The sequence below is a fragment of the Panicum virgatum genome, chromosome 6K, assembly GCF_016808335.1.
Source record: "Panicum virgatum strain AP13 chromosome 6K, P.virgatum_v5, whole genome shotgun sequence".
Taxonomy (NCBI): Eukaryota; Viridiplantae; Streptophyta; class Magnoliopsida; order Poales; family Poaceae; genus Panicum; species Panicum virgatum.
In genome coordinates, this window is record NC_053141.1 from 18,007,733 (window position 1) to 18,029,042 (window position 21,310).

The window sequence follows — 21,310 nt, forward strand, 5'->3', positions numbered from 1 at the left end:
GCGCCAGCGGCAGGAGGTGCGGCCACACTAGCACAGGTGGGAGGCGTTTGAGCGGAGAAGGGTTGCGCCGGCAGCACTCGAGCAGTGGAAGGAGTTGCGGGGTGCCGCTGCCGCTGGGCGCTATGGAGGGGCTGAACGTGCAAGCGCTGGCGCCTCCAGCGCCGACGCTGCGCCCACTGCTGAGGCATCGGTAGGCGATGGAGACCGCGGGGCTTGTGGCGCCGGCGTGGCGCGCTTGAGCGGAGGAGGGTGGCGCCGGTGGCACAGGCTCTCGGCAGAGGGAGGAGCTGCAGCGGCATGGGCTCCCATGAAGGGCGTCCGTTGGTCAGGGAGTATGACGTGTGGGCTCACTTGTGAACACGACAGGGGATAGAGTTAGCAGAGTCAAGATTTACAGAGGTCGTTGGTTGCAATAGCCTTGGAAAGATAAATGTCTAGCTAAATTGGAATTTGGCTAGTCTGATTTAGCTAAGCTTTTGGAGATTCTCTCAGGCCGGTTAGGATTATATTCATCCTGCTCGCCGGAGATATTCATCCGGCTCATTCACATCGTTCGCTCAAAAACCATTTTTAGGGAGGGGAGAGAGAGAGGGAGAGAGAGAGAGAGAGAGAGAGAGAGAGAGGAGGGAGGGAGGAGACCGACAGGGCTGGTCCTAAGGAATCAGGGCCCCAGGCCAAAGTAAATCATTGGGCCCCCTCCAATATGATATTAATAATATTGATAAGTATTCTATATGCATAAAAAATAAGAAACAATCGTATTAGATATTTTTTTACATTTGCTTGAAAGATCTTTTTATCATTTCTTGATGCGTAGTCGTTGATGATTTTGACTATGCTGTCTCGTCCACGACGTCCACTCAGGAAACCCTTTTTAGGGAGGGAGAGGGAGCCAGGGAGGACACCGAGGAGCACCGACGTGGCGGATGAGTGGTGACCACAGAACAGGCAGCAGTGACATCTAAAACCCGATGTGGGAAGAACTTGGACACATGGATGCCCCATCCGATAAGCCGTTCCATCACCTACCTTCCACTCTAGTGCCAAAGCAATAGGATATTGGGGTTCCGAGAGAATTGGAAGGAATCTTATCCACAACCTAACTTCCATTCCAGTGCCGAATAAGTAGGGTTTTGGGGTTCCAAGAGAATTGGAAAGAATATTTTTGCATATTGATTCTCATGCTGCAAACTCAATATCGGAGCACTACCACTACCTCAACATGCACCTAACGCAAATCTCTGTTTCACTTAGTTAGCATTACATGTTCTATTGGGCGCATTCAGGAAAAACTGATGGTGATAGTGAAGAAGAAGGTCCCATGCAGCGGGAATTGGACTACACTATTGACTACAGGGATTATACATGGACAAAGCTGCTTGGTGATTTGCAAAAGAGTGTGTGTTGGGGCGATGCCCAAAAAATTAGAGCTACACTACACAAACAGTTAAAGGTGGGGCCGAGCAAATATTTGGTGGTAGCAACCCTAGGCGGTGGAGACATTGAGCTCTATGTTGAGGTTGCGGGCAAGGTACAGGTTTGCCATGCCATCACAAGCATATGCACACATTAATCATTGGACATTAATTTGGATATCAATTTACAAGATTTGGATGCCACTGATATTACTACCAAGGTACATACAAGTTATATCTTAATACTAATTATGTGCATGTTTAGGTACATCCTTACATATATTTACATCCTAGATACATTTGCAGAAGAAAGAGAAGTGTGTGGTTAATGGGAAGAGTAAGTCTCTAACCTTTACAATGTATCTTAGAATTTGAAAGGCCTTTTGAAAATGTTTTATTTAATTTAGCTTCCTGATTTGATCTTCTTTGTTTTCCAGAGCAAGGCCATAGCCGACATCAATCTTGCGGGCTTGAGAACTACAAAGCTAAGTACACACTCTCTTTCTTTAGTTAGAAATGAGTTTGTATTTACATTTAAATATTGCATTGCAGGTGACTTGTTTTATGTTGTGACCTTCGATACCACTTTAATAGCACAAGAAATAAAATCTTTTTTATCCTCAAAAGATTCTTGACCACCTTGAAAGTTTTGGTAGTTATTTTATTAGGACTAATATCATGATGCAGGAGGATTCTTAAGATATTATAATTTTTTATCATACAAATCAAATTATAATGAAACACTATATTATGCCTATGTTTGTTGGTGTATTTGCATGTAGCTTACTACTTGAAAAAAATAGTGGAACACAAAAAGTATGAGGGTAATAAAATCATTGATGATATATTCAATTGTAACACTCATTGTAAGGTATGTATAATCCACACCTAAATTTCCACATTTCAGTGTTATATCTTTTGTAGTGTTTAAAATAGTGGCTAAGGCATTTAGTGGTTGGTGTTTGTAGAGGCTAAGAAAGGCTATAGCGGACTATAACCTAGCTAACCCATTTAGCAATTTTGTAAATACCATGTGTGGAGAAATTGGTGACCCTAACCAACTCTTTATGGAAACTCAACTCTTTATTCACTATAACTTAATAAAATATATGACCCTTGCACTCTTTATGTAGATATCATACCATAACACTACTACACTATATGACAATCTTGACATCTCCTACTTGAGACCTCTTATGCCATGGTATGGCAACAGAGGAGGGAAGCACCACTATTTATAGGACTCCATGGCTCATATGGTTTTGCCATGTGTTCATCTTATACACACTTCTTTATAAAATATCTAACCCTAAAAAATTTCTCATACTTATCTAACCATATAAATATCTAATTTCTAGAGTATTCCATATTTCACCATGAAGCATGGCAACCATGGTTCATGTATACTCTCTAATCTTCTAGACGCTTCTCACAAAGGCTATTGCAGGCTATAGTGGTGGCTATAACCAGCTATTTAGGACATTGATCTTTTGTTATAACTTTTGTCGTGTGTTAATTCATAATGGGTACTATTGATGGCAGGTTAAGGATAACTTTTGTGGACATGAGTCACCTTCCATTCATGATTCATTCTTATTCTTGTAAGTGACCATCCCAAGCAATGGTTCCAATTCATCCTTAGAGGAATGCTTGAGATTACATTTCAAGAAAAACAAAAGGATGATGAGGGTCAAAGTCCTCCCCTTATTGTTCCAATGTTCAATGATAGAGAGTCACTCTATGTAAGAGTGTCTCTCACTACTACAAAATTCTATTTTGCAAGGCGCTTCAAAATTGCCTCGGAGGCGGGCAGGAAAAAAAACACCTCGGTTAATAGCAAGCATTAACCGAGGCAGTCACTATTTATTAACCAAGGTGGTTCAGGAAAACCGCCTCGCAAAATTAATTAACCGAGGCGGTCAAGTCTAAAATGTCCGCCTCGGTTAATAAGCATTAACCGAGGCGATTGTTCTAATGTAAACCGCCTCAGTTAATCTTTTTTGTAGTAGTGTCTACTTATTTCTATATGATAAGATTTCTAAGATAGTTTTGACAGATTCTTATTGAAAAATAAGGTGATGTAGATCTAAGAAACAGCCAAAATGGGACACCACTCCATGTTGCACTCAAGTATGGTGCAGGAGAATGTGTTGAGTATCTATTAGAGAAAGGGGAAAATTACAATTATAAGTAATTATTTATCTTAGAAATAATGCGATGTGCCTTCTTTTAATATTGTGTTATTGTTTAACCTTATGTTATTTGTTGATGGTGGTGCTTGTCCTTCACCAAGGGGTAATGAGGGTCAAAGTCCTCTACATATTGCTGTCATGCTCAATGACATAAAGTCACTACGTGTAAGGTTCTACAGTTATGTAATATTCTTGTGCCTCTACTTATTTCTGTATGATACGATTTTTAAGATAATTTGGGAAAATTCTTATTGAAAAAGGTGTAAAGATGTATGATATAGTCAAAATGGGACAGCACTTCATGTTGCACTCAAGTTTGGTGCAGAAGAATGTGTTGATTATCTACTAATTAAAGGGGCAAATTATAATTTACAATAAATTTTTAGCTTGGAAATAATATGATGTGCCCCCTTTAGTGTTGCATTACTATTTAATCTTATGTTATTGAATGATCAAGATAATGATGGAGATAATGCATGTCACATTGCTATCTAAGGAGCCCACAAGAATATGGATTTATTCTCTGAGATGATTGGACATGATACTCCTTTGGTCTTAATGTAAAGAATCGTAGGCAAGTAACAATTATTCTGTCTTTTGCCTCTTAATGCAATACACATATGCATCGACTTGCAAAAACAAAATGTGATCATTATTTATTTTTTCTTGATCTTTTGTGCATAATGTGGGGTTGTTGATCTTTGTTTAGCAATTTAAATACCCAGGTTGTCACAGCCTGTCCCCCTTAAAAAGAATCTCGTCCTGAGATTCGGATAATCATGAAGTGCGAAAAGTGCGTGTACCTTTGGTAGATTCAAGAAAACCGAGGAAATTTTTTGATTAAGATAGATTTTAGTTTCCCATATGACTTCTTCCTCGGTGTGATGATCCCAATGGATTTTGTACATTTTAACTACCTTCCTTTGAGTACCTCTTTCTTTTTGATCAAGGACTTTTGATAGGATATTCCACATAAGAGAGGTCTGGTTCCACCAAGATTTTTTGCTATTCAATAATTTCAGTAGGAACTCTAACACACTTCTTGAGTTGAGAGACATGGAAGATGTCGTGAATGGCTGCAAATGGTGGAGGAAGTCGTACTCAATAAGGCAATGGGTCCACATACTTCAATGATCTCATAAAGACCAATATAACGAGGAGCTAACTTTCCTTTTACTCCAAATCGTTGTACACCATTGGTTGGCGAAACCTGAAAGTAGACTTGATCACCAACTTCAAATTGCAAAGGCTTTTCTTTTACTCCAAATCGTTGTACACCCTTAGTTGGTGAAACCTGAAAGTAGACTTGATCACCAACTTCGAATTGCAAAGGTTTTCTCCTCTTATTGAAATAACTCTTTTGTCTAGACTGAGCAGCCCTAAGATTTTCCTGTATGACTTTCACCTTTTCCTCTGCTACAATTACCAAGTCTGGTTTGATTATTTTGCATTCTCCAGTTTGTGACCAGCTCAAAGGAGTTGGACATCTTCAACCATATAAGGCCTCGAATGGTGTTATTTTCAGCTTGCTTGATAGCTATTGTTATATGAGAACTCTGTAAAGGTAAGTATTTGTCCCAATTCTTGTCATAATGAATGACACACATTCTAAGCATGTCTTCCATAATTTGGTTCACTTTTTCTATTTGCCCGTCAGTTTGAGGATGATAAGCTGAGCTTCGAATCAATTTAGTACCAAGTGATTCTTGCAATTGATCCCAAAAACATGCTATGAATTGAGCACCACGATCGGAAATAATTGTTTTTGGTACTCCATGTAGACAAACAATGTGATCAAGATAGATTTTAGCATATTTCTTGGCAGTATAGGTGGTGTGCACCGGAAGAAAATGTGCTGTCTTTGTGAGTCTATCAATGATAACTCATATTGAGTCATACTTCTGAGATGTATTTGGCAAGCCAACAATGAAGTTCATAACGATGTCTTCCCATTTTCAGGATGGTATAGGCAGAGGTTAAAGTGTACCAACTACTTTCAAGTGACTAGCCTTTACCCTCTCACAAGTGTCACACTCTACGGCATATTTAGCAATTTCTCTTTTTCATCCTAAATTTGAACATGGAAGTTGTGGAGAATTTCAAATTCTACAACTTTTGTTTCCGGAACAAACTCGTTTGAAAACTAGTCAAGAGTTAAATTTAAATTCTTGATGGATGTGCATTATTGTCATATTCAAGTTTGAATTTAATTTTTCTTCAATTTTTGTGTAGCAACTTGAAAACCTTGAACATGAAAGTTGTTCATCATTTGAAACCCTAAAACTTTGATTTTAGGCAAATGTTCATTTGGGCTATATTTTAGAAACTATTCTTGAAGCAGTTTTGCTATGATTTGATTTTATTCATCATTTCATGTGACCACATTTAAATTGAATTCGATTCTTCTTGCAAAATTATAAAACATCACCTAGGGTGTATATTGATCAATATTTAAAATCTCTGGCTAAGCCTCTTAGCTGACAGCCTTTGCAGCAGCTAAGGAAAACTAAAGCCGGCTATAGCTGCAGCTAAGTCATTTAGCTGTTTTGGAAAAATTTAGAAATAAACACCTTTGTCATCCAGTACTGGAGACCAAGACCATAAAGGTACTTGAAAGTTAACATATCCACTAGTCTTTACGAGATAGAGAACACTTAACATAAGCATTTCATAGTGCAGACATGACATTTGCCCATAGGAACATTGCTCCTGTCTAGGACTATTAGCAAAAGAACAACATAGAGTTCAGATCAGTTGTCAGGAGACTTAACACAACAAAATCTAGTCTCCACTATCTACTCTCTACTGAATTTCTACTCATCAGAATCAGAGTTAAGGTTCTACTAGCTACTATGTACTGCATTTCTAATCATCAAAATCAGAGGCGCCAAGAGAATTATCAGAATTAGAAGAATACATTTGAGTGTCACCATCTCCATCTTCTAAGTCAGCTGACAGAGCTCCAGGAACTCCGGACTGCACAGAAACTTGATGTATCAAAGACTCCAGGCTCCTAACTTTTTTCCCTATGACGCACTAGCCTCTTACTTTTTCCTTGTGCTTGTGATATTGATTCTTGTCTTTGTGGTGCTCCATGTTGTGGCTCCCGTTCAGCAAGTTCACTTGGCGCATAAATAGCACCGGTAATGAACTCATTATCATCATCTGCCTGGACATCTTCTACTTCTTTCTCAATAGGATCTCTGTCTTTGTTCTGTTTCTTGTTCCTCAGTTTAGAGTTAAACTTCACAAATACCAAATCTCTCATCCTATCATGAAGCAGCCTGTTGCGCTTTTTGGTACGAATGATAGAGCCTTAGAGGAGGGCTATTACATCATATTAAGCATAGATGAATTAGTAAATAGACAGTTGACTATTTTTTACTTTACCTGTTCAAAAACTGACCAGTTCCTCTGACAAGCTGAGGAGCTGCAGGTGAGATTCAGAATGCTTGATGCCAATATTCTCAGGTTTGGTGTGTCCGTACCATGGTCTAGCCACCACTTTGCTGCATAAACAAGTTAATACTTATAAGTTAAATAATGGTGACAGCAAAGAGATAATATTCAACATTCAGTTATTCACCTGGATTGAAGTTCTTGTTTTTCCTCTGCCCTATTGCAACTTCATTTTCAAATGTCCCTTGCTAATCCTGATACAGGCACAAACAAAGTCATAGCCAATCGGCCCATGATTTACAAGTGCAATGTTCGTTACAAAGGAGATTCACTCCTATTGTTCCATGTCATTCACAATTTTATCATCCATAGGCTGCACTTCCTTCACGATCTGCTCAAACTGCTCATCAGAGCAGTCCAAAGGTAGTCCTCCAGTTGGCGGCTGCAAATTAGTGACAGAATACCAAGACCTCACAAGACTGAGAGCAGTCGTCACATAGGACCTAACGGTGTCCGTCACATAAGCCAAGAAGTTCTGGGCGGCCTCCTGCAGACATTGCAGTAAAGTTTCCCTTCAGCAGTTCCGCCAGCAACGAGATCCACCAGGTCAACCACCAGCTTAGCGGCATCCTTGAAGCTCTGCAGTTCAGCAGTCATATCCTGGATCTGCTTCATGGAGTCTACCATCTAGCGGTCCACATCCTTCAGCTTCTTCTCCAAGTTCTGATGGCAATCTGTGTAACGGTACACATCAAACATCAAGTCAATAATGAAATACTCCTTAGCTTTCAGCACAGTTTTGAGCTCTGCATCGAAGTTGCAAGGAAACATGACTACTTTCTAAGGTGAAACAACCCAGATCAGATAAAGAGACCAAGAAGGTAGACAGCATACCTCTATGCTCCTGAAGGGCTTTGTTCTTGATATCATGGAGCTTCTGGAGCTCTCCCACATGCCGCTCCTGGATATTACTCAACTCCTCGGCATGCTGCTCCTTCAGCTCCTGAATCAATCGGGCGTCCTCATCTGCAGAGATGGTTGACATAGCCTTGAGCTATTCAGACTTCTCCCTGGACTGTGTCACGAGTTGCTGAAGGAACCCCAAGTCACTCAGTGGCTACAAGATAGAACAACATAAACCAAAGGGGATAGAAAAACTTATATTGGCATACTTGAACAAGTGGGAGAACTCCTTCATTTTCTTCACCTCAACATCAGCTAACAGAGGGTCATCGACTAGTTCTAGCTTCACGCCACTAGTCGCAGACTCCTGCTTCACCTTCATCGACCACGATGGCCTCAGGCAGGATAGCAGCAGAGGATGGAGCAGGCACAGCACTACGCGGCCGACCTGTGAACCAAAAACTAAATCAGCATTTGACTCAGTATAGTTGAAGATAACAAAGGCAGGCAAGCCTTACACTATCAACTGCTTCAGAATCAGAATGCCCTTCGCTTTTAGAAGCTTGGGCACGCCTGTCGCCTTCGGGACAACGACTACATGCTCGGCCCTGATAACATAAAACTCAGATGGTTCATTACCGTACAACTCTACGCGGTAGTGAGCAGAGAAGCGCCACTATCGCGAGGATTACAACCCACACCCACACAACAATATTAAATATAAAAAAAGGGTCATCAGAGTCTTGCGCCATGCGGAATCTCCTGCGGGTGACCCAAATCCACAGGCAAGGCTGGGTGCAGGACGGTACCCTACTCAACGTCCTCTGGAACGAAGTCGGGGTCTTCCTCTGTAAAAATTAAGAATGGGGTGAGTACAAACGTACTCAGCAAGTCCAACCACAGCCATGGAGGGGGTATAAACAGAATATAATGCACATGGTAATTCAAGGATAAGGCTAGGGTTTGCTTTTGCGGAAAGCAATATTTTATGCAAAGGTTCCTTTTGAAAGAGAACACTTCCAAAACCAGTTTTCTTGAACCGAGTAACACGAGGGGTTGATCCACACAGGATCCAACTATTAAGCTGCTACCGGACTCCTCATCCGCCGTAGCACACGGCACAACAGCCGGACACATTTCCAGAACAACTCACGCCAGCCCATCCCACAATAAACACTAGTTATATGACTACACCGTAACTCGGCCAGTACCGTGGGCATGGCTATTCGAATAAATTCTTAACTCTGCAGAGGTGTGCAACTTTACCCACAAGCGCGGTGCCACAACTCGATCACCTTAGTGTCGGTGCAGATCCCAACAAAGCCATTACCCACCTTAGCTAGACCTGACTAGACATCACGGGATGCACCAAGGGGTCATTGACCTATCACAGAGGTTGTAACCGGGGCATAAGTCACACAGAGCTAATCCCTTCTCCTTGATTACCCACTGCTCTCAGCTCTCCTAATGGCTATCAGACTAACTAGTGGGGTTTATGCTAAGCCGTTGCCCATACAACGGTCGAGTGGTTTGCACGATAGTGGAGTTAGGTGAGATGACACACCAACTCGGTCCTTAGTGGTGACAAGATAGATATCTCCCTTCCTTGCTCTGCCACACAGGCACAAGCACACCAAACGGCAAATCACATAGAAATGCCATCCATCCCGTCTAGACTCATCTTTCAAAAATTTCCACTTTTATCCCTTCCCCCACACACACATTTTCTTTATAAAACAAGTTGTATTGAGTATGAGATCCTAAGCATTCTAGCAGTGATTAACGTCCAAACAACACATTCAGACATTAACCTAGGATGTCAAGGAATGGTTATAACAAATCAAGGGGTGGCTATCCAACCATGTTTTCAGCAGGCAAAACATATGCAATTTTGTAAAACAGGCCAATAGGTTGTGTTTATAAAAACTGGGACAAAACATGCATCAAAGGATGGGATTGAACTTGCCGTCTTCGAAGCCTTCGGGGAGGTCCTGGTCGAAGCACTGTCCTTCGGGCTCGGGGTCGCGGAACTGGTCCTCGTTTGCTGGTTCGCAGTACTACTCGTCAATAGGCTCTCCTTTGTTCACACTGTGGTCTACGACGCATACAAACAAACACAAAATCAAGAAAAGAAATAAAAGTTTTATCGTTGAGCCCGAATCGGAAATAATTAAGATATGGAGTTCGGAGTAATATTTTCATGTGGTTTCCTAATGGCATGGACAAAACTATGTCATGAGAGGCGTGGTAAAGTTTTAGGTAGATCCGAGGTCGTTTGGCGCATGAAATGATAGGTTACAGGAAGGTTTAGGGGTTAAATAAGGGTCTAGGGACTTGTTTGTAATTATATTTGAGAAGGTAGGGGCTTGGTTTGTATTTTAGAAACTATTTGGGTCATTTTAAAAAGGGTCAGGGGTTTATTTATAAATATGTTGCATAGTGGAAGGGTTTGTTTGTGAATATCATAAAGGATAGGGTGTTATTTGAAAGAAACCAAAGGGTGGAAGGGTTCTTAATTAAATAGAATAGAGGGGAGGGGGTTATGGGAAAAAGTGCCCTGTCTTCTTCCTCCCCTCGTGCTGAGGAACAGGGGAGGGGGCGGCGCGTCGCCGGCGGCGCCCGAGCGGCGGCTCTGGGGCTCGGGAGCGGCCAGGAGGAGGGGGAAAAGAGGGAGAGAGGCTCAAGGGATCGATTCCCCCCCTCGATTTTGGGGAAGGTGGCCCGCAGGGCGGGGATTCGTGGCGGCGGGCGGCAGCATGCGGCGGCGGCCATGGTGACGCTGCGGTGGGGCTTGCCGGCGGCCAAGGTGAGGAGGGGGAGTGAAAGGGAGGCGAGGAGGTCCTAATGCACCTCTTACCCTGGGCAGAGGCAGCACGAGGGAGCGGCTCCGCGGTGGCCGGTGTGCTCGGCGGCTATGGCGGTGGTGACGGCACTGAGAGCTCGGGGAGGTGGCTAGGGATGGCGGTGGAGGTCGTGGTGATGGCGGAATGCTGCATGAGGGGTCTATTTAAGGGCGAGGTAAGGCGGTGGGCGGTGGCGGGTTGGTGGCGGCTCGGCGAGCTTCGCGGCCGATCTTAATGGTGCTTGGCCATTACCGCGGTGTCGTGAAGCGGCAGCGCGGGCGGCGAGACAGCCACAGGATGACGCGACCGCTCAGGCAGGCGGCGAGCGGGGCCGGTGGCGTTGTGCGGCATGACGGCGGAGGGCGCGGCGAGCAGTGCCGCTCGTGTCGTGCGTGAGCGTGCATAGGGGCAGTCGGCAGCGAGGGTGGGTCATGCACATGGGCTCTACTCGCGGGCTCGGGCGTCGAGGCAGGCAAGCGGCGAGCGGCGCGGCGGTGACGACGGCCTTGCGGTGCGTGGCGTGGCAGGCGTGCGGAGCGGCGGCGGAGCAGTGGGTGGCCCGGCCACGTGGAGCACGCGTGCGCATGGGCAGGCCGAGGCGTGCACGCGCACAGGGACTGGGGCGGGCGGCGTGGCTCGGACGCGCGCGGGTGGGCGAGGTCGGGGAGCCGCGCCGGTGTGCAAAGCAGGGGCAGGCCGGGCTGAGCCGCGCTCGGGGAAGGAGAGAGGGAGGGAAGGAAGGAGAGGGGAAAGAAAAGAGAAAGAGAGAAAAGAGAAAAAGGAAAAAGGAGAAAAGAAAAGGAAAAAGGGAAAAAGAAATGGAGAAAAAGAGAAGAAAAAATGGGAAAAAGAGAAAAGGGAGGGGGGGGGGGGTCAGGACGGTTTTGAGATCAACGATGAAAAGTTTTGCAAATAATTATTTTTATCGCATGTCTTAATTTGGTTGATTTTTCGGGATGTCACAAACCTACCCCACTTAAAATGAATCTCGTCCTCGAGATTCAGCTAGCTCCTAAACAGATGGGGAAACTCCTTCAGAGCATCTTCGCATTCCCACGTAGCTTCTTCCACTCCGTGTCTGCTCCACTGGACTCTGCAAATTCGTACTTCGGAGTTTCTGGTTCTCCTGGTGACAGTGTCCAGAATCTTGACTGGTATTTCCTGATATCGCAAGTCTGGCTGCAGATCTATTGCTTCTATTGACACGTGTTCTACCTCGGGTACCTTCAAACATCTTCTTAGTTGCGAGACGTGAAACACTGGATGTATATCCGACATTTCTTCGGGTAGCTTTAGACGGTACGCTGCTGCTCCAACTTTCTTCAGGACTTGGTATGGTCCAATGTATCGGGGGGCCAATTTTCCTTGTACCTGAAATCTTCGGGTCCCTCGAATGGGTGACACCTTGAGATTAACGAAATCTCCTGGGTTGAAACTTATTTCCCGTCTTTTCTTGTCCGCGTAGCTCTTTTGCCTTGACTGGGCTGCCTTAGCTTTTCTCTAATCTCAGCAACTCTTTCTTCCGCTTCCTTTATAAGTGCGGGCCCGACTAGAGCACGTTCTCCAACTTCTGACCACATCAGCGAAGTTCTGCACTCTCTTCCGTAGAGAGCTTCGAACGGTGACATGCCCAAGCTTGCTTGGTACCCGTTGTTGTATGAAAACTTGGCATAGGGTAAACTCTGCTCCCAATCTTTGCCATAGGTAAGGACACATGCTCTCAACATATCTTCCACGATCTGATTCACTCTTTCTGTCTGGCCATCCATCTGTGGGTGATAAGCGGAGCTGAAATCCAACTTGGTGCCCATGGCTTTATGTAGACTTTTTCAAAACCTAGAGGTGAACTGGGTCCCTCTATCTGAGACAATTCGGCTGGGCACACCTTGCAGCTTTACTATGTTTTCTACATAGAGCTTGGCTAGCTTTTCCCCGCCGTAGTTGGTTCGTACGGGTATGAAGTGAGCCGATTTAGTGAGTCGGTACACTATTGCCCATATGGAGTCGTGTCCTTTCTGTGTTTTGGGCAAACCCACTACGAAGTCCATTCCTATCTCATCCCATTTCCAAACCAGGATGGGTAGGGGTTGCAATAGCCCTGCTGGCTTTTGATGTTCGGCCTTGATCCTTTGACAAGTATCACAACGGGCGACAAATCGTGCAATATCCGCCTTCATCCCATTCCACCAATATTTTTGTCTTAAGTCCATATACATTTTGGTGGATCCTGGGTAGATGGAGTAGGCCGAGTTATGGGCTTCATCCATGATCATTTGCCTGAAGTCTCCTTTCTGGGGCACACAAATTCTATCTTTATACCATAAGGTTCCCCTATTATCCATTCTAAAGTCTGGTGCCTTATTTTCTCCAGTCTGCCTCCGGATTTCCATCAGCCCCTTGTCCGAACTTTGAGCCTTTCTGATTCTGTCTTCTAGTGTGGATTGAACGTTCAGCACGTGGCTGGAACCTCAAGGAACAATGTGCACATTCAATCGTGCCATTTCCTCTCGTAGATGATCATTCTTGGGCCCATAGGATTTCCGGCTTAGGGCATCGGCTACCACGTTTGCTTTTCCGGGGTGGTAATGGATTTCCAAATTATAATCCTTAACCAATTCTGACCATCTTCTTTGCCTTAAATTCAAATCCGGTTGAGTGAAGATATACTTCAAACTCTTATGGTCGGTGTAAATCTCACACTTATTTCCGATCAGATGATGTCTCCAAATCTTAAGGGCATGCACTACGGATGCAAGTTCCAAATCATGGGTTGGATAATTCTGCTCATGAGGTCTGAGTTGGCGGGAAGCATATGCAACGACTTTCCCGTCTTGCATGAGTACACAACCCAATCCTTGTCGGGATGCATCACAATAGATGACAAAATCCCGATGAATGTCCGGTAGGGTCAGCACTGGGGCGGTCGTCAACTTGTTCTTCAATTCTTGAAAACTCCTCTCACATGACTCTGTCCAGGTGAATTTATTCTCCTTCTTGAGCAGCTCTATCATGGGCCGGGCTAACTTGGAAAATCCTTCAATGAACCTCCGATGATACCCAGCTAATCCGAGAAAACTTCTGATCTCACTGACATTGGTCGGTTGCTGCCAGTTGGAGACTGCTTCGACCTTCTCGGGGTCTACTACTACTCCTTCCGCGGTCAAAATATGACCAAGGAAAGCTAGTTTCTCCAGACAGAATTCACATTTGCTGAATTTGGCATATAGCCTGTGTACTTTTAATTTTTCCAGAACTACTCTCAGATGTTGCTCGTGCTCCTGAACACTCTTCGAGTAAATAAGTATGTTGTCGATGAAGACTATGACAAACTTATCTAACTCGTCCATAAATATCTTGTTCATGAGGTTCATGAAATAGGCAGGAGCATTTGTGAGTCCAAAGGACATCACAGTGAACTCAAATTGCCCGTATCGGGTGACAAAGGCTGTCTTTGGGATGTCGCTCTCTCTAATCTTAAGCTGAAAAATATCCTGACCTTAGATCAATCTTGGAGAAGTACTTGGTTCCTTTTAACTGATCAAAAAGGTCATCGATCCTGGGGAGGGGATACTTATTCTTGATGGTTACTTCGTTCAACGCCCGATAGTCTACACACAACCTCATACTCCCATCTTTCTTTTTGACAAATAGTACTGGGGCTCCCCAAGGTGACGAGCTTGGTCTGATGAAGCCAACTCATTGTAATTCTTCTAGTTGCTTCTTTAATTCTGCCAATTCGGAGGCTGCCATCCTATAGGGTCTCTTGGCTATAGGGGCGGTTCCAGGGACAAGGTCAATAACAAACTCTATGTCCCTGTCTGGTGGCATTCCAGGGAGTTCTTCTGGGAAAACATATGGGTACTCATTTACTACTGGGACTTCTTCTAAGGACTTGGCTTCCATGCTAAACACCATTGGGTTTGATCCACTTACCCGGGTATGGCAGGTCACTCGTACTCCTTCCGGGTTTGTTAGGTGTACCACCTTGTCAGTACAACCTATGAGACCATTGTGTCGGCTTAACCAGTCCATTCCAAGGATCACGTCTATCCCCTTAGACTTAAGTACTACTAAGTCTGCTAAAAATTCTACCCCACTTAAATTGATCCTTACCCGTAGACAACCCAGTTGACACTTGATGTCTCCTCCAGGCGTCCGGGTTATTAGGGGTCTTTTTAGTAGTACTGTAGGTATGTTGTGCTTTTCCACAAAACTCGAGGATATAAATGAGTGTGATGCTCCAGAATCAAATAATACTGTTGCAAGAGCTGAGCTGACTAGGTACTCACCGAGCACTATGCCCTGAGCTCCCTGAGCTTCCTGCGCGTTGATGTGGTTGACGCGGGCTCGTCCAAATGACTGCTGAGGCTGCCTCATCTGCTGACTGTTGTTGTTGGTGTTGTTGTTGTTGCGGATGGGCACTCAGTTGGCACCTGACAGGACTGGCCTTGGTCCATTCACTGTATTGGAGAAGGCTGATGTAGCAGGCTTGTTCTTGGCATATGGGCAGTTGGCAATGAAATACCCTGTCTCTCGGCAGTTGAAACAGACCCTAGCATTGTTGTTGTTGGTGGTGACTTGACTGGCATTGCTCTGCGGGGCCTTCACGGTGTTCTGGCTCCGGAACTGTGTGTTAGAGGCCTGTGGGCCTGTCACCTGAGGTTGAGTCCTATACTGCATTGGGGCCTGATACTTTGGTGTAGTGTATCTGAAGCTTCTTGGTTTCTGGAAGCAATCCTGCTGGCGGGACTTGCTTTCCAGAAACTTGTGCTTGTTATCTTTCCTTTCATCAATTTTGGCTCTTTCTGTAAGAATCGCCTTGTTCATCAGGGTGTTGAAATCCGGGTAGATCTGTGGGGTAAGCAAGGTCCGGAGTTCTGGGTTCAGTCCCTTCTTGAACATATCCTGCTTCTTCTCATCGTCATTCACTTCTTCTGGTGCATATCGGGCCAGCTCCATGAACTGATGGGTGTACTCTTCCACCGACATGCTTCCCTGCTGCAGAGCACGGAACTCATCCGCCTTGCGCTTCATGGTGGCCGAGGGAATATGATATCGGCGGAATTCCTTCACAAACTCTTTCCATGTGATGGTGGAGGCATCTTCGGCGGCGGCGCAGTAATTCTCCCACCAGGCAAGGCAGTCCCGGTGAGTTGGTGTGCTGCCAGAAGAACTTTGTCTCGATCCTGGCATTCAAACGGCTCGAGCTTCCTCTGGATCTCACATAGCCAGTCGTCTACATCCAAGGGGTTGCTGGATCCGGCAAAAGTGGGCGGCTTGGTCCTCAGAAAAGCCATCAGCTTGTCGTTCATGGTTTGCTCTCGTGGCCGCTTGTTGACAAGGGCATTGGCCAGTGTTTCTAGGATGAGGGTCTGGTTGTGGATTATCTGTGCCAGGTCTCCGAGGGGTGGAGGTGGTGGCAGTGGCACTTAGCCTTGATTTTCTCCTCGGTTATGGCTCACTTCTTGTTCATCCTGGGGAGGGTTCTGTCCATTAGGCTGCATTCCCGTACCAGCGACTGCAGGGTTCCGAATGCGGGAGGCCCTTGTAACGCTTCGGGAAGCCATCTGTAAATTGGGTAGAGTTCTTATGAGATTGGGATTAAGTGATGTTTAAGTTGTTTAGTTCGTATTTTTGAAAAGGGCAGAATCTACCTTCTGCTGATAAGCACACAACTAACAAGCACACAACAAGCACATACAACTTTATTACCGCAAGGGGGGGTACAACACGGGGCAAGACTAAAATGCGTACTACATGACTGGGTACAAGTTCACACTTCAGGGTACAACTTAAGCCAGGGGTGCTGGGAGGGTACAACACTATGATGGCGTCGGGTACTCTACTCGCGGGGCGAGCCTTCTACTGGGGCGAAGTGTGCGAGTAGTCCTTGCTCGCCGTCCTCTAGGTTTCCATTTGCCAAGGGTGGCGTAGCAGTTTCCCCTTCATCGGCGGTACTAGGCCTTTCAGGGTTCTCGGGTGGGGCTTGTGGGGTTATCTCAAGTGGTCCCTGTTGGCGCTCCTTAAGTATCCATTTTATCCCCTGTTTTAGGTCGGCTCGACCTCCCCTTTGACCTAGGGTTCCCTGAGGCTATTTAAAGACCCCTCCCCAAGGTTCACGCAGATATCAATTCGGGAGACGATGCCAAGGAGCAGAGAAGATAGAGGGACACCTCTCGGAGAGCCGAGGGTCGTGCTAGTTGTCTAGGGTTCGCCCTAGCCGATGTGGGAACCTTGCAAGGAAGACCACGTCGGAGTTCTGGAGCTAGGATCATCAAGATCAAGGTAGGGCCCCGGTTGTGATCTTGTGATGTACAATCATTCATGGTGAAGTTATTTGTGATTCCGAATGTTTAGCGACCATGTTCTCTCTTTCGATTTCGTTCTTTTCTTTGGGTTTGCTTCATCCTAGATCTATTATCGAGATAGATCGCTTAGCATGATCTTGTAGTCATGGTGGCTAGAGGTTCATGGCGGAACTACCAAAGGGGGTTCGACTTGCTTCAGGGTACTTTCATCCAAAGGGGGGCGTCGTGACAGGGCATTGCCACTGAGTAGGTGGGGTATCGAGGGATCAGATTGGACATTTTGAGTTTAAAGATGCTTTTCATTGAGATTCACATCTATCTTACTTCACTACATCTAGCTGGAACTACAACATATGCATGATCTAGGTGATCTAGATTGGTTATCTCTAACTTTCTCTTGCTACATTTGGTGTTTGTTGTTTTTAGTAGATTAGATTCGTTTTTCACCATCTCAACACAAAGGAATCTCTATGCTAGTAGATTGTTTCTTGTATCTTTGGTTCCGTGGATTGATAAACCTTGGGGGAATACTCTAAGGGAAAAGCTACACGAACTGTGTGCTTGTGGTATACAAATCGGGGGCGCTAAGGAGCATCAACAAGCTTTTCTGGCGCCGTTGCCGGGGAACCATCGATTTAAGATCCAATCTTACTTGCATTCGTAAATATTTCTTTTTCTTGATTTTTCTTTTTGACCTTTTTAGATCTCTTATTTTTCTGAGCTAACTAAAAAAATGGATCTATTCCACGAAAATCAATCTAATCTAGAGTTTGCTTTATTTTTCTTTCATGTTTTAGATCTTGTATATTCATCTTTTAGATATGGTATATATTTTTCTTTTTCACTAACCCCTAACAGGAGATGGACGGGAGCCTCTCCAACAAACCCGAAAATTTTGTGGATGATCCAGAAAAAATTTACAGGCAAAGGAGACGAGAAGCACGATCAAGGAAGCCGGAACTAGTAGATCCAAAAGTCGAAGCCGACGGTTCATCGTCTTCACCTCAAGCGACTCCACCAACAAGTCCAAAGGAGGCACCACTTCACCGAGGGATGGCGCTACCGGAGCAGGAGCGTACGATCGGAGAGCTATGCACTCCGGATATTCGGGACTTGCCGATCCAAAATCTCGACAACATCGGAGTTCCGTTCGAGATCAAGACTTCAATCATAAGGATGGTGCAAAGCTCGCCCTTCACTGGAAAAGAAGACGCTAATCTACATCTTCAAGCGTTCCTCCAACTATGGCGCACCTTCGACATGCAAGGGATGACTCAAGATCAAATAAGAGCGAGGCTCTTTCTGTTCTCTCTACTTGGGAGAGCGTTGCAATGGTTTCATTCTCTACCACCGCGCACGGTGCAAAATTGGGATTCCTTGATGAAGGAGTTCATGACGGAGTTCTACTCACCGGGCAAGACCCAGATTCTGCGCAACAAGATTGCAACATTCGCGCAAGCCCCGACGGAGACTATTGCGGAAGCCTATGAGCGCTTCAACGACTACATCCGCGCCGTACCTCATCACAAGTTCTCAAGGGAGGATGTGGTCCAGAAGTTCTATCAAGGCCTCACTACGGCATCAAGGGGGATCATTGACACATCGGCCGGAGGTTCTATCATTGAGCTCACGCCTACTCAAGTTTTCAAGCTATTCAAGAAGGTGGCAGACAATGACGCATGGGCATCATCGGGGCGCCTACAACCACTCCAAGCCGTGGGCGCCGCGAAGAGTGTATTGCAAGTGGAATGTGAAGAAGTGCTAAAAGGGAAGATCGACTCGCTCATGAGAAGGTTGGAGAAGATGGAAGTGGAAAAGAGAGAAGCCCAAGATATTGATTTGAAGGCGGCCGAAGCAAGGTCTACATGTGAAGAATGTGGAGAGTACGGCCATGTCCAAAAGAAATGCCCGGAGGAAGCCAAGATGCTCGACTAAATGAAGAAGGGAGAATGGATCCCGCAACCCAACTTCCGCTACGGGCAAGGTAGACCCCAATTTAATGCAAGCTCTTCCATTCAAAACCTGGTGCCTCTTCGTATACAATTGAAGGAGTTCATGGAGGAGCAAGGCAAGATCAACAAGGACACCGTCACCAAGTTCAAGGCTATGGACAAGATCTTGGAGAACATTGATGGCAAGGTGATGGAGGTCAGGAGCTCTAACCTTCAAGTACTCAACATGATGAAGATGCTAGAAACGCAAGTAGCCCAGCTCGCCGGACGCTTATCTACCGGAGACGGCAAAGGCAATCCAAACTCGCTCGGGAAAGGAGACCGAAGAACCCGAACATGCGGCGGGAGCAAGGAAGCCTAAACCAAGAGTTGAAGTGGAGACCATCATCAAGGAGAAGGCACCTACTCCTATGCCAGAGATAGTCACCGAAGAGCCGCAGTTTGAGCTAGATGATATAGACACCAAGATTCTACCGCCAAGGCCACGATACCGCAAAGGTAAACATGAAGATGAGCAATTCAACAAATTTGTTGACATGGTACGCAGGTTGAGCATCAATATGCCGCTCTTGGACGCTCTACAAGTTCTGACGTATTCTCGTTACTTCAAAGACATCATGGGAAACAAGCGCGAGATACCGCCAAGCACTGTCAAGCTAACCGAGGAATGTAGCGCGGCAATCGCTAATGAAGCTCCAGAAAAGAAGAGGGACCCCGGATGTCCTACCATCCCGTGTTCCATTGGATCTCTTATGTTCGAAAGAGCACTTTGTGATCTCGGTGCAAGTGTGAGCGTCATGCCAAAGAATGTGGATGAGAAGCTACGCTTACCGGAGCCGGAGCCCACCGCCATGTGCCTAGAGTTAGCGGACAATTCCGTTCGCTATCCTTTGGGAATCGCCGAAGACGTGCCCGTGAAGATTGGAGAACACTTAGTCCCCGTTGACTTTGTGATTCTCAATATGGGAGAAGGGAGCAAGGCACCTCTCATACTTGGGAGGCCTTTGCTCAAGACCGCAAGGGCGAACATCGACGTTGGCAAGGGGGAGATAAAGTTCGACATCAATGGCACCACAAGCGAATTCAAGTTTCATCCACGCCTCGAGGTATGCAACATGATCAATGTCAAATATGTTCCACCTCACCGCCGTGTCACAGAGGAGAAGCCAAAGAAAGAAGAGAAGCCAAACAAGAAGGAAGCGAAGAAGGAGATAGAAGTCGTCGCGTCCATCGCGACAAAGAAGATCACTGCACCCGTCAAGAAGAAAGCTGTTGACACAAAATCGCGCCAACACACTCGAATGCGCTAGAACGCGCGAACGATCGTCAAAACGATCAACACCTACAAAACCCTGGGCGGACCGGTCTGACCGGTTTCGCCGACCGGTCTAACCGGTGCAGGCAGGGGCTCGCTGGAAACCTAGAACAGCGAGCTCGGGAGGGACCCCGTCGGAGCTCGTGATCGTAGAGTTGCTCTGAGGTCGGCAGGCCACTCAGAACGTCTTCAAACGCCGCCGGGACGAAGGAAGAAAGCAATCTAGGGTTGGAAAAGGCTAGGGTTTGAGAGATAAAAGAAATGCGATTTTTTGTATTGATTCGATTGGGAATAACCTCAATCGGCCTTAGCCTTTATATTTATAGGCCGGGGAAGACGTACCCCTTCACGTGTAGGATTACATGAGGACTCTTTACAAAAAATCTAATTCTACTTGGACTGTACAGACCTGACCGGTCTGACCGATCGGCCCGACCGGTCAGACCGGTCGACCTCAGCAGATGCCAAATTTGGCTGTCAACATATGCCCCCTGCTTTTTGGTGAGTTTCACAAGCCAAAAAGCAAGAACTATCTTGATGTACATGTTTTACACAGGGCATACAACTCTAAAAAACAAAACTAAGGGCGATATACAATACCGGCCGTCTTCGTCTTCATGCACTTTGCCATATGCTAGGATAAAATTTCTTCAAGTATCTCCCGTTGATAGCTCTAGGTAGACGCTCACCTTGCAACGTCTCCATCATATATGAATTACTGGAGATAACCTTGATAATCTTGTAGGGACCCTCCCAACTTGGCGACCATTTGCCAAACTTGTTGCTTTTCATCCCAAGAGGCAAAATTGTCTTCCAAACTAAATCTCCAACCTGAAAAGACTTAAGTTTTACCTTCTTATTGTAGGCTCTAGCCACCCGAAGCTTGTCCTTCTCAATTTCCTTCAAAGCCTTCAAACGCTTATCGGTTATCTCATCAATATTATCCATCATCATATCATGATAATCAACAGCGGAGAGGTCAT

General features: G+C 45.5%; 1 long non-coding RNA gene across 6 annotated transcripts; it reads right to left on the reverse strand.

Annotated features, from left to right (window-relative positions):
• Nucleotides 1–6,230: 6,230 nt before the first annotated feature.
• On the reverse strand, nucleotides 6,231–8,537 carry LOC120711950. 6 transcript variants are annotated; one of them, XR_005690557.1, is made up of 6 exons: nucleotides 8,428–8,537; nucleotides 8,179–8,357; nucleotides 7,901–8,096; nucleotides 7,194–7,740; nucleotides 6,998–7,116; nucleotides 6,231–6,899 (listed from the first exon to the last, which is right to left on the reverse strand). It is a non-coding gene; the product is annotated as an uncharacterized LOC120711950 (long non-coding RNA). The 6 variants fall into 6 exon arrangements; XR_005690556.1 differs by having other exon boundaries at nucleotides 6,243–6,891; XR_005690555.1 differs by having other exon boundaries at nucleotides 6,243–7,116; nucleotides 7,901–8,123; nucleotides 8,214–8,357.
• Between the last annotated feature and the right edge of the window lie 12,773 nt (nucleotides 8,538–21,310).